Consider the following 14,070-nt stretch of genomic DNA (forward strand, 5'->3'; position numbering starts at 1 on the left):
CTCTTCCCTCCTCCGTCCCCGGAGGAGACTCGCCCACCCCTGGCCTCGGGGGAACGGGCAGCTCTTTCCACCTTCAAATAATAATAATAATAATGGCATTTTACTAAGCGCTTACTATGTGCAAAGCACTGTTCTAAGCGCCGGGGAGGTTACAAGGTGGTGTCTCACAGGCGATTCCCATTTTCCAGATGTGGTAACTGAGGACTAGAGAATCAATCAATCAATCAGTCGTATTTATTGAGCGCTTACTGTGTGCAGAGCACTGTACTGAGCGCTTGGGAAGTCCAAGTCGGCAACATAGAGAGACAGTCCCTACCCAACAGTGGGCTCACAGTCTAAAAGTGAAGAGAAGTGACTTGGCCAAAGCCACGCAAGCTGACTGTTGGCAGAGCGGGATTCGAACCCGTGACCACCGGCTCCCAAGCCCGGGCTCTTTCCACTGAGCCACGCTGCTTCGGCCTCGGCCGGCGGGAGGGGAGGTGGGGTGGTCAGTCGAGGCTGGGCAACCCCCCCAGGCTTCCCAAGGTGGCCACTGTTGGTCGGAGGCATCTTTGCTGTCTACCTGAAGGAAGGAATAATAATAATAACGATGGCATTTATTAAGCGCTTACTATGTGCAAAGCACTGTTCGAAGCGCTGGGGGAGATACCAGGTGATCAGGTTATTCATTCATTCATTCAATCGTATTTATTGAGCGCTTACTGTGTGTAGAGCACTGGACTAAGTGCTTGGGAAGTCCACATTGGCAGCATAGAGAGACGGTCCCGGGGGGCTCACAGTCTTACTCCCCATTTTCCAGATGAGGGAACTGAGGCACAGAGAATAGTAATAATACTAATAATGTCATTTATTATTCATTCATTCATTCAATCATATTTATTGAGCACTACTGTGTGCAGAGCACTGGACTAAGCGCTTGGGAAGTCCAAGTTGGCAACATAGAGAGATGGTCCCAGGGGGCTCACAATCTTACTCCCCATTTTCCAGATGAGGGAACTGAGGCACAGAGAATAGTAATAATGGCATTTATTATTCATTCATTTATTCATTCAATCGTATTTATTGAGCGCTTACTGTGTGCAGAGCACTGGACTAAGCGCTTGGGAAGTCCAAGTTGGCAACATATAAAGACGATCCCGGGGGCCTCGCAGTCTTACTCCCCATTTTCCAGATGAGGGAAGTGAGGCACAGAGGATAGTAATAATAGTAATAATGGCATTTATTATTCATTTATTCATTCAATCCTATTTATTGAGCGCTTACTGTGTGCAGAGCACTGGACTAAGCGTTTGGGAAGTACAAGTTGGCAACATATAGAGACGGTCCCGGGGGGCTCACAGTCTTACTCCCCATTTTCCAGATGAGAGAACTGAGGCACAGAGAATAGTAATAATAGTAATAATGGCATTTATTATTCATTCATTCAATCAATCATTTATTGAGCGCTTACTGTGTGCAGAGCACTGTACTAAGTGCTTGGGAAGTACAAGTTGGCAACATATAGAGACGATCCTGGGGGGCTCACAGTCTTACTCCCCATTTTCCAGATGAGGGAACTGAGGCACAGAGAATAGTAATAATAGTAATAATGGTATTTATTATTCATTCATTCATTCATTCATTCAATCATATTTATTGAGCGCTTACTGTGTGCAGAGCACTGGACTAAGCGCTTGGGAAGTACAAGTTGTCAACACATAGAGACGATCCCGGGGGGCTCACAGTCTTACTCCCCATTTTCCAGATGAGGGAACTGAGGCACAGAGAATAGTAATCATAGTAATAATGGCATTTATTATTCATTCATTCATTCTGTCGTATTTATTGAGAGCTGCTGTGTGCAGAGCACTGGACTAAGCGCTTGGGAAGTCCAAGTTGGCAACCTAGAGAGACGGTCCCTACCCAACAGTGGGCTCCCCGTCTAAAAGGGGGAGACAGCCCCATGTGGACTCTGACCAACCTGATTAGCTTGTATCTACCCCGGACGGTGCCTGGCACCGAGAAAAAGCTTAACCGAAACCATAAAAATAATAAAAAAGCAACCCAGCCCGCCACCACCCGCCTTCTGGGTGACCTTGGACCAGTCACTTGACTTCCCCATTTCGGCCGCCTCGTCGGTAAAATGGGGCTGGGCCACCGGTCCGGTCAGCTCAGGATTGGGCCGGCGTCCGGCCCGGTTAGCTGGTCCTGCCCTAGAAGGCCCCCCCGACTCTTAGCGACGGGGTTTGGGGGTCCCCGGACGGGGTCCCAACCCCTCCCGGCAGGCCCTGAAACCCACCTGACTTGAGTGGAGTTGGCCAACCCACTGCCCTTTTCCCTCGGGCGTCTTCCCCGCCCACCGCCGGACACCCTCCGGCCTCCCTCCGGCCAAGCGTGGCTCAGTGGAAGGAGCCCGGGCTTGGGAGCCAGAGGTCATTTATTCATTTATTCATTCATTCATTCATTCAGTGGTATTTATTGAGCGCTTACTGTGTGCAGAGCACTGGACCAAGCGCTTGGGAAGTCCAAGTTGGCAACATAGAGACAGTCCCTACCCAGCAGCAGGCTCCCAGTCGGGGAAGCAGCGTGGCTCAGTGGAAAGAGCGCGGGCTTTGGAGTCAGAGGTCATGGGTTCAAATCCCGGCCCCGCCCATTGTCAGCTGGGTGACTTTGGGCAAGTCACTTCACTTCTCTGGGCCTCAGTGCCCTCATCTGGAAAATGGGGATGAAGACTGTGAGCCCCCCGTGGCACAACCTGATCACCTTGCAACCCCCCCAGCGCTTAGAACAGTGCTTGGCACATAGTAAGCACTTAATAAATGCCATTATTATTATTAGAAGGGGGAAGTTGAAAGAGCACAGGCTTTGGAGTCAGAGGTCATGGGTTCAAATCCTTGCTCTGCCAATTGTCAGCTGGGTGACTTTGGGCAGGTCACTTCACTTCTCTGGGCCTCAGTGACCTCATCTGGAAAATGGGAATTAAGACTGAGCCCCCCATGGGACAACCTGATCACCTTGTATCCCCCCCGCAGCGCTTAGAACAGTGCTTCTAGACTGTGAGCCCACTGTTGGGTAGGGACCGTCTCTCTGTGTTGCCAACTTGGGCTTCCCAAGCGCTTAGTCCAGTGCTCTGCACACAGTAAGTTCTCAATAAATATGAATGAATGAATGAAATTCTCTTTCATTTTGTTAATATGTTTTGTTTTGTTGCCTGTCTCCCCCTTCTAGACTGTGCGCCCGCTGTTGGGTAGGGACCGTCTCTATATGTCGCCAACTTGGACTTCCCAAGTGCTTAGTCCAGTGCTCTGCACACAGTAAGCGCTCAATAAATACGATTGAATGAATGAATGACTTGGATTTCCCAAGTGCTTAGTCCAGTTCTCTGCACACAGTAAGCGCTCAATAAATACGATTGAATGAATGAATGAATGACTTGGATTCCCCAAGTGCTTAGTCCAGTGCCCCGCACACAGTAAGCGCTCAATAAATACGATTGAATGAATGAATGAGAGGTCACCCGAGAATAATAATAATAATGGCATTTATTAAGCGCTTACTATGTGCAAGGCACTGTTCTAAGCGCTGGGGAGGTTACAAGGTGATCAGGTTGGCCCACGGCGGGCTCACAGTCTAGAAGGGAAGACCGAGTGCCCCAGGGGTGGGGCGGCCCGATGACCTCTGAACCCGTGGTTAGTCATCGAAAGCAAGCCAGCCACCGCCGGGCGCTTGGGTTGGGAAGGGTGGGAAGGGTGGGCCTTCCCGATTCAGGAATCTTGGGGCGTAGACTCGTGTCCCGGGGAGGAGCAGCTGGAGAGCAGAGTCCCCGGACTTGGCACCTGCTCGTGTCGTCCTCAGTTTCCCCCCCAAGAGTTGGGCACCGGGAAGCGACTGAGTGGGGAAGGATTCAGTTCATCAATCGTATTTATTGAGCGCTTACTGTGTGCAGAGCACTGTATTAAGCGCTTGAGTACTAAGTACTAAGTTCATTGGCCGGGGACCCCCAGGTGCCCTTAAAGGGGGAGCCAAGGGAGCTGGTCTCCCCTCCCTTTCCTCTTCATCCTCATCCTTGCTGCTTGAGAGAAGCAGCAGTCCCTCATTCCTTCAATCGTATTTATTGAGCGCTTACTGTGTGCAGAGCACTGGACTAAGCGCTTGGGAAGTACAAGTTGGGAACGACTGCGGCGCCAAAGGGAATGGGGGGAGAGGAGGGCTCAGTCAGGGAAGGCCTCCTCCCCCTTTTAGACTGTGAGCCCACTGTTGGGTAGGGACTGTCTCTGTATGTTGCCAACTTGTACTTCCCAAGCGCTTAGTCCAGTGCTCTGCACACACTAAGCGCTCAATAAATACGGCTGAATGAATGAATGAAGTGACTTGCCCAAAGCCTCTCTCCCCCTCCTCCCCCTCGCCTTACCTCCTTCCCCTCCCCACAGCACCTGTATATATGTATATATGTTTGTACGGATTTATTACACTATTTTATTTGTATATATTTATTAATGATAATAATGATGGTATTTATTAAGTGCTTACTATGTGCAAAGCTCTGTTCTAAGCGGTGGGAGGGGATACAAGGTGATGAGGTTGTCCCATGTGGAGCTCCCAGTCTTCATCCCCATTTTCCAGATGAGGGAACTGAGGCTCAGAGAAGTGAAGTTACTTGCCCAAGGCCACCCAGCAGACATGTGGCGGTCAGAATTCGAACCCATGACCTCTGACTCCAAAGCCCGGGCTCTTTCCACTGAGCCACGCCGCTTCCCTATTCTATTTATTTTGTTACTATGTTTTGTCTTGTTGTCTGTCTCCCCCTGTTAGACTGTGAGCCCGCTGTTGGGTAGGGACCGTCTCTATGGGTTGCCAACTTGGACTTCCCAAGCGCTTAATATAGTGCTCTGCGCACAGTAAGCACTCAATAAATACGATTGAATGAATGAATAAGAGCTGGTAGGGACCATCTCTATATGTTGCCAACTTGGACTCCCCAAGCACTTAGTCCAGTGCTCTGCGCACAGTAAGCGCTCAATAAATACGATTGAATGAATGAATGAATAAGTGCTGGTAGGGACCATCTCTCTATGTTGCCAACTTGGACTCCCCAAGCACTTAGTCCAGTGCTCTGCGCAAAGTAAGCGCTCAATAAATACGATTGAATGAATGAATGAATAAGCGCTGGTAGGGACCATCTCTCTATGTTGCCAACTTGGACTCCCCAAGCACTTAGTCCAGTGCTCTGCGCACAGTAAGCGCTCAATAAATACGATTGAATGAATGAATGAATGAATAAGTGCTGGTAGGGACCAACTCTATATGTTGCGACTCCCCAAGCACTTAGTCCAGTGCTCTGCGCACAGTAAGTGCTCAATAAATACGATTGAATGAATGAATGAATGAATAAATAAGCACTGGTAGGGACCATCTCTATATGTTGCCAACTTGGACTCCCCGAGCACTCAGTCCAGTGCTCTGCACACAGTAAGCGCTCAGTGCTTTGCACATAGTAAGTGCTTAACAAATGCCATCATTATTAATAAATGTGATTGAATGAATGAAGGAATGAATGATTAAGCGCTGGAAGGGACCATCTCTATATGTTGCCAACTTGGACTCCCCAAGCAGTTAGTCCAGTGCTCTGCGCACAGTAAGCGCTCAATAAATACGATTGAATGAATGAATGAATGAATGAATGAATAAATAAGTGCTGGTAGGGACCATCTCTATACGTTGCCAACTTGGACTCCCCAAGCGCTTAGTCCAGTGCTCTGCGCACAGTAAGCGCTCAATAAATACGATTGAATGAATGAATTAATAAATAAGTGCTGGTAGGGACCATCTCTATACGTTGCCATCTTGGACTCCCCAAGCGCTTAGTCCAGTGCTCTGTGCACAGTAAGCGCTCAGTAAATACAATCGAATGAACGAAGGAATGATTGAGCCTGGTGGCCTTGAATATGAGAAGCAGCGTGGCTCAGTGGAAAGAGCGCGGGCTTGGGAGTCAGAGATCATGGATTCGAATCCCACCTCCCCCACATGTCTGCCGGGTGACCTTGGGCGAGTCACTTCACTTCTCTGGGCCTCAGTTCCCTCATCTGTCAAATGGGGATGAAGACTGTGAGCCCCCCATGGGACAACCTCATCTCCTTGTATTCCCCCCAGTGCTTAGAACATAGTAAGCGCTTAACAAATACCAACATCATTATTATTATTATTATCACCCAGGGAACCTGAGCGAAACCGACCGGCCCGAGAGCGGCCCACGGGTGTCCGAGGCCGGGGTGACGGGGGCGCGTCCCCCTCCTGTCCCCATCGGGTCTATTTAAAGGACCCCGGGCCAAGTGGGAGGGAAAGGCGGTGGCCATGACGAGAAAAGCCGGGGCGTCTACTACCGCCGCCACCCCCGATTAGAGGGCCGCCCGGCCCAAAACGGGCCTAGGTGTGCCCGGCAGCCGCGCCCGACTCCGCTTCCTCTCTGGAGCCGGTTGGGCCGCCCCACCTCACCGCACCGGCCTCCCCCCGCCTTCTGCTGTGCTTAGTCCAGTGCTCTGCACACAGTAATAATCATCATCATCATCAATTGTATTTATTGAGCGCTTACTGTGTGCAGAGCACTGGACTAAGCACTTGGGAAGTCCAAGTTGCAACATAGTCCCTACCCAACAGTGGGCTCACAGTCTGAAAGGGGGAGAAAGAGAGCAAAACCAAACATACCAATAAAATAAAATAAATAGATATGTACAGTAAAATAAATAAATAGATAAATAAATAGAGAAATAAATATGTACAAATATATATACAGGTGCGTTTTCCCGTGGCCGTCTTTCCCGACGACGCCACTGTAGGAGAAACTGAGGGAGCAGACGGAGCGGACGGGGCTCTTGAACATCGCTAGGCATCTCGCGGTGGGGAAGTGCCACAGTCGCACCAAGCTGCGGGGGCCAATGGCGTTTATTAAGCGCTTACTATGTGCAAAGCGCCGTTCGAAGCGCTGGGGAGGTTGCAGGGTGATCAGGTTGTCCCACGGGGGCTCACAGTCTTCATCCCCGTTTTGCAGATGAGGGAACTGAGGCTCGGAGAAGTGAAGTGACTAGCTGACAAGTGGCGGAGCCGGGATTTGAACCCATGACCTCTGACTCCAAAGAATAATAATGACGATGGGATTTGTTAAGCGCTTTCTGTGTGCAAAGCACTGTTCTAAGCACCAGGGAGGTTACATTGGGTAGGGACCGTCTCTATATGTTGCGACAAGCTGACAGCTGACAAGTGGCGGAGCCGGGATTTGAACCCATGACCTCTGACTCCAAATAATGATGATGGTATTTGTTAAGCGCTTTCTGTGTGCAAAGCACTGTTCTGAGCACCAGGGAGGTTACATTGGGTAGGGACCGTCTCTATATGTTGCGACAAGCTGACAGCTGACAAGTGGCGGAGCCGGGATTTGAACCCATGACCTCTGACTCCAAATAATGATGATGGTATTTGTTAAGCGCTTTCTGTGTGCAAAGCACTGTTCTGAGCACCAGGGAGGTTACATTGGGTAGGGACCGTCTCTATATGTTGCGACAAGCTGACAGCTGACAAGTGGCGGAGCCGGGATTTGAACCCATGACCTCTGACTCCAAATAATGATGATGGTATTTGTTAAGCGCTTTCTGTGTGCAAAGCACTGTTCTGAGCACCAGGGAGGTTACATTGGGTAGGGACCGTCTCTATATGTTGCGACAAGCTGACAGCTGACAAGTGGCGGAGCCGGGATTTGAACCCATGACCTCTGACTCCAAATAATGATGATGGTATTTGTTAAGCGCTTTCTGTGTGCAAAGCACTGTTCTAAGCGCCGGGGAGGTTACATTGGGTCTCTATATGTTGCCAACTTGTACTTCCCAAGCGCTTAGTCCAGTGCTGTGCACACAGTAAGCGCTCAATAAATACGATTGAATGAATGAAGTGACTTGCCCAAAGTCACCCAGCTGACAAGTGGTGGCGTCAGGATTTGAACCCGTGACCTCCGACTCCAAAGCCCGGGCTCTTTCCACTGAGCCACGCTGCTTCAGCCCCTGACAGGGGCCGTGATGGCCAGTCCGGACTCCCACCCCCATCCCCAACTTTCCAGGCTCATCGGGAGAAGCAGCGTGGCTCAGTGGAAAGAGCCCGGGCTTTGGAGTCAGAGGTCATGGGTTCAAATTCCGGCTCTGCCAATTGTCAGCTGGGTGACTTTGGGCGAGTCACTTCACTTCTCTGGGTGAGTCACTTTGGGCGAGTCACTTCACTTCTCTGCGCCTCAGTTCCCTCATCCGTAAAATGGGGATGAAGACTGTGAGCCCCCCGTGGGCCAACCTGATCACCATGTAACCTCCCCAGCGCTTAGAACAGCGCTTTGCACATAGTAAGCGCTTAATAAACGCCATCATTATTATTTGGAGTCCAAGGTCGTGGGTTCAAATCCTGGCTCCGCCACTTGTCAGCTGGGTGCCTTTGCTTCTCACCTTGTAGCCTTCCCAGCGCTTAGAACAGCGCTTTGCACATAGTAAGCGCTTAATAAATGCCATTATTATTATTGGGAGTCCGAGGTCATGGGTTCAAATCCTGCCTAAGCCACTTGTCAGCTGGGTGACATTGGGCATGTGACTCAGTGGAAAGAGCCCGGGCTTTGGAGTCAGAGGTCATGGGTTCAAATCCCGCTCCGCCAACTGTCAGCTGGGTGACTTTGGGCGAGTCACTTCACTTCTCTGGGCCCCAGTTCCCTCATCCGTAAAATGGGGATGAAGACTGTGAGCCCCCCGTGGGCCAACCTGATCACCATGTAACCTCCCCAGCGCTTAGAACAGCGCTTTGCACATAGTAAGCGCTTAATAAACGCCATCATTATTATTTGGAGTCCAAGGTCGTGGGTTCAAATGCTGCTCTGCCACTTGTCAGCTGGGTGACTTTGCTTCTCACCTTGTAACCTCCCCAGCGCTTAGAACAGCGCTTTGCACATAGTAAGTGCTTAATAAACGCCATCATTATTATTTGGAGTCCGAGGTCATGGGTTCAAATCCCGGCTCCGCCAACTGTCAGCTGGGTGACTTTGGGCGAGTCACTTCACTTCTCTGGGCCTCAGTTCCCTCCTCCGTAAAATGGGGATGAAGACAGTGAGCCCCCCGTGGGACAACCTGATCACCATGTAACCTCCCCAGTGCTTAGAACAGCGCTTTGCACATAGTAGGCGCTTAATAAATGCCATCATTTTTATTTGGAGTCCGAGGTCATGGGTTCAAATCCGGCTCCACCAACTGTCCGCTGGGTGACTTTGGGCGAGTCACTTCCCTTCTCTGGGCCCCAGTTCCCTCCTCCGTAAAATGGGGATGAAGACAGTGAGCCCCCCGTGGGCCAACCTGATCACCATGTAACCACCCCAGCGCTTAGAACAGCGCTTTGCACATAGCGCTTAGTAAATGCCATCATTATTATTTGGAGTCCAAGGTCGTGGGTTCAGATCCAGGCTCCCTCCGTAAAAATGGGGATGAAGACAGTGAGCCCCCCGTGGGCCAACCTGATCACCATGTAACCACCCCAGCGCTTAGAACAGCGCTTTGCACATAGCGCTTAGTAAATGCCATCATTATTATTTGGAGTCCAATGTCGTGGGTTCAGATCCAGGCTCCCTCCGTAAAAATGGGGATGAAGACAGTGAGCCCCCCGTGGGCCAACCTGATCACCATGTAACCACCCCAGCGCTTAGAACAGCGCTTTGCACATAGTAAGCGCTTAATAAATGCCATCATTATTATTTGGAGTCCGAGGTTGTGGGTTCAAATCCAGCTCCGCCACTTGGCTGTAGCGCCAGGAACGCCGGCCCGCCGGAAGGGGCTTTCGCCGTCCGGCGTCGCCGGGCAATTTTCTTTCTCGGGGCTCGTTTCTCGTGAAGTGGGTTTTACCTTTTTCTTCTTTTTCTTCTTTTTCTTCTTTTTCTTCTTCTTTTTCTGCCCCCGTTGTTGTTGTTTTGGTGAGGGGGGGGCCCTTGGCCATCAGTGAGTGGCTCATTAAAAGCCACGGGGCCGACATTCTCCGGGGCTGAGCTCACCGCCTCCCGCGCCGGTCGGGTTTTCGGGTGGAACAATGCCCATCATTCATCCTTTCGGGCGAAGGGACCGGGGCCGCTCACTGGGGACTTGGGGGGCGCTCCCTTGGGGTGTCCGCCCCCCCCCCTTGGCACCCGGGGCACCCAGGGTACCGCAGCGTGGCTCAGTGGAAAGAGCCCGGGCTTCGGAGTCGGAGGTCATGGGTTCAAATCCCGACTTCGCCAATTGTCAGCTGGGTGACTTTGGGCAAGTCACTTCTCTGGGCCTCAGTTCCCTCATCTGTCAAATGGGGATGAAGACTGTGAGCCCCCCGTGGGACAACCTCATCACCTTGTACCCACCTCAGCGCTTAGAGCAGTGCTTTTAGACTGTGAGCCCACTGTTGGGTAGGGACTGTCTCTATATGTTACCAATTTGTACTTCCCAAGCGCTTAGTACAGTGCTCTGCACATAGTAAGCGCTCAATAAATACGATTGATGATGATGATGATGATGATGCTTTGCACATAGTAAGCGCTTAATAAATGCCATCATTATTATTATTATTATTATAGGTCCCGGGTTCAAATCCCGGCTCCGCCACTTTTCATTCAGTCGCGCTTGCTTTGTGCAAAGCGCTGTACTAAGCGCTTGGGAAGTACAAGTTGGCAACATCTAGAGGCGGTCCCTACCCAACAGCGGGCAGGGGCACACCCTCAGTCGTATTTATTGAGCGCAGAACAATCAATCAGTCAGTCGTATTTATTGAGCACTTACTGTGTGCAGAGCACTGTACTAAGCGCTTGGGAAGTACAAGTTGGCAACATCTAGAGGCGGTCCCTACCCAACAGCGGGCAGGGGCACACCCTCAGTCGTATTTATTGAGCGCAGAACAATCAATCAATCAGTCGTATTTATTGAGCACTTACTGTGTGCAGAGCACTGTACTAAGCGCTTGGGAAGTACAAGTTGGAAACATCTAGAGACGGTCCCTACCCAACAGCGGGCAGGGGCACACCCTCAGTCGTATTTATTGAGCGCAGAACAGTCAATCAATCAATCAATCATATTTATTGAGCGCTTACTGTGTGCAGAGCACTGTACTAAGCGCTTGGGGAAGTCCAAGTTGGCAACATCTAGAAGCGGTCCCTACCCAACAGCGGGCAGGGGCACACCCTCAGTTGTATTTATTGAGCGCAGAGCAGTCAATCAATCAATCGTATTTATTGAGCGCTTACTGTGTGCAGAGCACTGTACTAAGCGCTTGGGAAGTACAAGTTGGCAACATCTAGAGGCGGTCCCTACCCAACAGCGGGCAGGGGCACACCCTCGGTCGTATTTATTGAGCGCAGAACAGTCAATCAATCAATCAGTCGTATTTATTGAGCACTTACTGTGTGCAGAGCACTGTACTAAGCGCTTGGGAAGTACAAGTTGGAAACATCTAGAGACGGTCCCTACCCAACAGCGAGCAGGGGCACACCCTCAGTCGTATTTATTGAGCGCAGAACAGTCAGTCAATCAATCAATCGTATTTATTGAGCGCTTACTGTGTGCAGAGCACTGTACTAAGCGCTTGGGAAGTACAAGTTGGCAACATCTAGAGGCGGTCCCTACCCAACAGCGGGCAGGGGCACACCCTCAGTCGTATTTATTGAGCGCAGAACAATCAATCAGTCAATCAATCGTATTTATTGAGTGCTTACTGTGTGCAGAGCACTGTACTAAGCGCTTGGGAAGTACAAGTTGGCAATAATAATAATAACGATGGCATTTATTAAGCGCTTACTATGTGCAAAGCACTGTTCTAAGTACTGGGGGACATACAAGGTGATCAGGTTGTCCCACGGGGGGGGGGCTTACAGTCAATCCTCAGTTTACAGATGAGGGAACTGAGGCACAGAGGAGTTAAGTGACTTGCCGAAAGTCACACAGCGGACAAGTGGCAGAGTCTGGATTTGAACCCATGACCTCTGACTCCAAAGCCCATGTGCTTTCCACTGGGCCACGTGGCAACATATTGGAGCAGTGTACCAAGCGCTAGGAGAGGACATCACAACAATATAACAGACTTTCTCGGCCCACGGCGACCCTACAGTCTCCCCCGTCTAGACCATAAGCTCATTGTGCGCAGGGAATGCGTCTGTTTATTGCTCTATAGTACTCTCCTAAGCGCTTGGTACAGCGCTCTGCCCACAGTAAGCGCTCAATAAATACAAATGAGCCACGCAGGATTCCGGGGGAGGAAAAGGGAGTCTCACTTGGCAGCTGGGTGACTTGGGGCAAGTCGCTTCACTTCTCTGGGCCTCAGTTCCCTCAGCTGGAAAATGGAGATTAAGTCTGTGAGCCCCACGTGGGACAACTTGATCAATCAGTCAATCAATCGTATTTATTGAGCGCTTACTGTGTGCCGAGCACTGGACTAAGCGCTTGGGAAGTACACGTTGGCAACATCTAGAGACGGTCCCTACCCAACAGTGGGCTCCCAGGCTAGAAGGGGGAGACAGAGAACAAAACAAAACATATTAACGGAATAAAATAAATAGAATAGATAGGTACAAGTAAAATAAATCAATAAATAGAGTAATAAATCCGTACATACATATATACAGGTGCTGTGGGGAAGGGAGGGAGGTAAGGCGGGATGGAGAGGGAGAGGAAGGAAGGGGCTCAGTGTGGGAAGGCCTCCTGGAGGAGGTGAGCTCTCAGTAGGGCCTTGAAGAAGGGAACTTGATGACCTTGTATCCACCCCAGCGCTTAGAACAGTGCTTTGCACATAGTAAGCGCTTAAGAAATGCCATCATTATTATTATTATGCCACGCTCTCGATGCCGCGGAACCGCCCGGGCAAGTCGGCCCGCGTCGTCGTGGGAGCCGAGCCCTGCGGCCGGGCAGCGGGAGGAGGAGCTAGACTGTGAACCCGCTGTCGGGGAGGGACCTATATGTTGCCAACTTGGACTTCCCAAGCGCTTAGTACAGTGCCCTGCACACAGTAAGCGCTCAATAAATACGATTGAATGAATGCATGAGCCGTTGGGCACCCTCTGGGTGCAATGCACTGAACCGAGCGCCCGGGGAAGGCTGGCCCAAAGAAGATGGTGTTGATGGTTAAGCGCTCACTACGTGCCAAACACCGTTCTAAGCACTGGAGTAATAATAATAATAATGATGATGATGGCATTTGTTAAGCGCTTACTATGTGCAGAGCACTGTTCTAAGCACTGGGGGGGATACAAGGTGATCAAGTGGGGCTCACAGTCTTAATCCCCATTTTACAGATGAGGGAACTGAGGCTCAGAGAAGTGAAGTGACTTGCCCAAGGTCTCACAGCAGACATGTGGCGGAGTCGGGATTCGAACCCATGACCTCTGACTCCAAAGCCCGGGCTCTTTCCACCGAGCCATGCTGCTTCTCTCAGATGTCTTCATCCCCATTTTCCAGGTGAGGTCACTGAGGCCCAGAGAAGCGAAGTGACTTGCTCAAAGTCACGCAGCCGACGAGTGGCGGAGGCGGGATTAGAACCCAGGTCCTCTGACCGCCCAAGCCCACTAAGGCAGTCCCTGCCCTAGGGGAGCGTCCACGCCAGAGTCCGGGGGGTTGGGGTCGGGCGACGGCGGTGCGACTCTCCACTTAGGGCGGCCGGGCGGCCCCATCTCAGCCTGCCCCCCGGCAGTCATTCATTCAGTCTTATTTATTGAGCGCTTACTGTGTGCAGAGCACTGTACTAAGCGCCTGGGAAGTACAAGCTGGCAACATATAGAGACGGTCCCTACCCAACAGTGGGCTCACAGTCTAGAAGAGAAGCAGAGAAGAGTAGTCGAGCAGAGAAGCATCGTGGCCTAGTGGAGGACTTGGGTTCTAATCCCGGCTCCCCCACTTGTGCAAGTCACTCCTCTGGGCCTCAGTTCCCTCATCCGGAAAATGGGGGTGAAGACTGTGAGCCCCGTGTGGGACGGGAACTGTGTCCGACCTGATGACCTTGTACCCATCTTGGCGCTTAGAACAGTGCTCGGCACCTCGTAAGTGCTTAATGAATGCCACAAAAAGACGGGAACTG

The 14,070-nt window shown here is 51.0% G+C and overlaps 1 protein-coding gene across 5 annotated transcripts in view; it reads left to right on the forward strand.

The window, feature by feature from the left end:
* Nucleotides 1-14,070, forward strand: part of ACTN4 (actinin alpha 4) — a 110,464-nt gene that overhangs the window by 53,910 nt on the left and 42,484 nt on the right. The window lies entirely within an intron of this gene.

The sequence above is a fragment of the Tachyglossus aculeatus genome, chromosome 26, assembly GCF_015852505.1.
Source record: "Tachyglossus aculeatus isolate mTacAcu1 chromosome 26, mTacAcu1.pri, whole genome shotgun sequence".
NCBI classification, from domain to species: Eukaryota; Metazoa; Chordata; class Mammalia; order Monotremata; family Tachyglossidae; genus Tachyglossus; species Tachyglossus aculeatus.